Raw genomic sequence first — 3,750 nt, 5'->3', positions numbered from 1 at the left:
CTTTATAAATCAACTATATGCCAATAAAAATTAAAAATTAAACTAAAAAAATAAAGTGTAGATAATAAAAGAAAGTTGCAGATATTATGACACTTCATCCCTAAAGAGTTCTGCGTGCATCTCCTAAGAATAAGGACATTCATTTCCCTACATAACCATGATGCCAATATTACACCTAAGATTACATCCTCCCATTCTGTCTGCAGTTTAGCCACTTTCCTTAAGGCCACATGTTTCCCTTATCTCCACTAGTGCAGTCACCTCCTAACTAGTTCCTCCTTTGATCCATGCCCCATACTTCTGCCAAAGTGACCTTTCTAAAATGCAAATCTGATTGAGTCACTTCCCTTCTTCAGACTTGTCAATAGTTCCACATTACCTTCAAAATAAAGAATAGACCTCACATGGCATATAAAGCTTTCATCATCTAGATTCATTTAGAGCAGTACTGCCCAGTAGAAATATGAGTTACATAAGTAACTTTAAATTTACATTTTAAAAGTAGCCACATTTTAAAAAGTTAAAAAAAAACAGGTGAAATGAATTTTAAAAATGCATTTTATTTAATCCAATATATTCAAAATCTTATCATAGCCACATAAACCCAATATAAAAAATTATTAATGAGATGTCTTACTTTTTTTTCTAAGTCCTCAAAATCCGGCCTCTATTTCATACCTTGATTCAGATGCTAAATTTTCAAGGGTTAAAGTGAAATGTATTCCTACAAAAATAACAAGATTATATTTAACCAAAGAAAACTATATTGTTCCAGTCTTAAAATTTGAATTAATTAAAATTAAATAAAGTGGAAAGTTCTGTTCCTCATTCACACTGGCCACATCTCAAGTGCTCAGTAGTCACATAGGCTAGTGGCTCCTGAAAGAGTGAATTCTAAAGCAGCAGTGTGGTCCAGGATCTCCTGGGGTTCCCCAAGACATTCCCGAGGGGTAACTAAGGTCAAAATTATTTTCATAATAATATTAAATGTTATTTGCCCTCTTTCGCTTTCATTCTCCCGCAAGTGTAGTACAGTGGAGTGTTCCAGAGGCCACAAGACATGTAATATGACAACAGATTGAATAAAGAAACATATGAGAGCATCAGCAGTTTTCTATTAAGCCAGATATTGAAGAAATTTACCAAAATGTGAAACAATGCCTCACTTCTCCCTAATTGTTTTTGTTTTGGAAAATATAATTATTTTTCATTAAAATGGGTGACTTATACACTCAAAGAGGTAATTATTATTTTTAAATGAGTTAATGAATAATTTGAAATGGTCTCAGTTTTACTTTCTGATACAGTAATTATTGACAGATATAATTCTCAAAATCAAAAGTCTTTGAAATTCTAGATTACACCTCTCGATGGTGTAAGAGCGCTTTGAGAACAACTGGTCTTGAGCAGGCCTAACTCTCTAGCCTCATGGCTAGTGATTTCCTCTCCTCCCTCCTATTTCTTGCACTAATGTCCAGTTCCAGACAAGATGAAGCAGACACACTTCTCCCTATTCCTCTGGCTAAATACTTCTAAAAACACTGAACATCATATATAAAATAAAAATCTGAAAGGTAAAGAGAAGAAGGTTAGGGACCTCAGGACTCAAGGAGTGACATGTCATCAAGGTAGTATCAGCAGAGACCTAGTGGGGGGATGCTGAACTTCCACTCTGGTCCAGCAATAATGAGGCACCCACCACTCCACAAGTGTCAACAGTTGAATGGGGATCCTGGACTTTTACCCCCACCTGGTGGTAACCAGGAGGTACCCCCGCCCAGTGCAGTATGAAAGGGGCCCTGCTGAAAGAGATCCAGAGTTTCATAACACAATACCCGAAGTGTCCAGGACACAATTTAAAATCATCTGTAGTGCCAAGAACCAGGAAAATCTCAAATTGAATGAGAAAAAATAATTAGCAGATTCCAACACTGAGATGACAGAGATGTTGGAATTATCTGACAAGGATTTAAAAACAACCATTATAAACATGCTTCAATGAGCAATCATAATATGCTTAAAATAAAGGAACAAATAGAAAGTCTCAGTATAGAAATAAAAGATACAAAGAAGAATCATATCCTTTGCTTGGGCCTTAAAAGAACCACTCACATTTCTGGAATGACCAGTTTCACTTTGTGCCTGGGCCAAGGTGCCTACCTCTCCCTGGAACTTCCATATCTCCTCTTCTCCTTTTTAAATCCTGCTTGTCCCTCAGGGTCAGCTGAGTTGTCACCTCCTCTGGGTAGCCTTGCATGACTTCCATGCCCTTCCTCCTCAAGGCTCCCTACACCACAGCACTCACACTCAACGCTAATTATTCTGTCATCTGTCCCTCCACACCCACCCAATGTAAAGGCTTGACAGAGGGACTGTGTCTTATCCCAGGCCTGGAATAGTACCTGGCTTAAAATAAGCACTCAAAAAAATTTTGTTGAATAAATGAATAAATCAATGAATAAATGGAAACTCTGCAGTGGCCCTCTCTCTTCTATTGCATAAATCTAAACTCTGTGGTCTGGCATTAAACACCTTACACAAACTGTGATACATATCTTTTTGGTACCCTCATTCCCTCCATATATCCTACTTTTCTGCCACACTGGAAAACACAGTGTTTTGAAAGTACTTTTTACATATCTGTATCCCTATCTCCACATACACATATGTATGTACTTCTGTCAGCCTCAAATATCCTCACCCATTTTTTTTTTAATTTATTTTTTGGCTGCGTTGGGTCTTCGTTGCTGTGCACGGGCTTTCTCTAGTTGCGGCGAGCGGGGGCTACTCTTCGTTGTGGTGTGCGGACTTCTTATCGCGGTGGCTTCTCTTGTTGCGGAGCACGGGCTCTAGGCGCGTGGGCTTCAGTAGTTGTGGCACGTGGGCTCAGTAGTTGTGGCTTGCGGGCTTAGTTGCTCTGCAGCATGTGGGATCTTCCCAGACCAGGGCTCGAACCTGTGTCCCATGCATTGGCAGGTGGATCCTTAACCACTGCGCCACCAGGGAAGTCCTCCTCACCCATTTTTGCCATCAAATTCTTATCCATTTTTACAACCCTAGTCAGATATCACATCTCCATGACCCAGCCCCTGATCTGCCCCGCTAGAAGGGGTCCTGCCCACCTCTGGATATTCGGCACCTCATTTAGTCTCTTTTAGTGTTATTTCTCACTTTCTGCCTTGCATTTGTTTTTGTTGGTTTGTTTGTTTGTTTGTTTGAATGCACTTGTAGTATTCTCCCCAAGATTTAAAAATCTGTGGGTTTGGGACTTCCCTGGCAATCCAGTGATTAAGACTCTCCTCTTCCACTGAGGTGTGGGTTTGATCCCTGGTGGGGAACTAGGATCCCGTGTGCGGCACAGCCAAAAAAAAAAAAAACTGTGGGTTCAAGTGAACTCATATTTTGTTCATCTTTGCCTCTGCCACTGAGCCCTTAGCACAGTCCCCTGTTATTCTCTGAGTTTCCATTTCTTTTTCTGAGATCATGGTACCTACTTCATAGGATTTAACTTAATTTTTGATACAGCATCTCAATTTTGATACAGTCAGTACTCAATAAGTGTTAGCCATTATGATGATGATGATGATGATGATGATGATGATGATGATGATGATAATTTGAAGGAATAAATGATGGAGCAAGTCCTATTGGCTCTACCTTGAAAACATCTTTTGTATTCCACATGATCTCCCCACTTCCACTATTATCGCCCTGCTCCCAGCCATGACCATTCCTCTTGATACCATCACT

The sequence above is a fragment of the Balaenoptera acutorostrata genome, chromosome 1 (assembly GCF_949987535.1).
Source record: "Balaenoptera acutorostrata chromosome 1, mBalAcu1.1, whole genome shotgun sequence".
In the NCBI taxonomy this organism is placed as follows: Eukaryota; Metazoa; Chordata; class Mammalia; order Artiodactyla; family Balaenopteridae; genus Balaenoptera; species Balaenoptera acutorostrata.
This window is presented reverse-complemented; position numbering follows the sequence as displayed.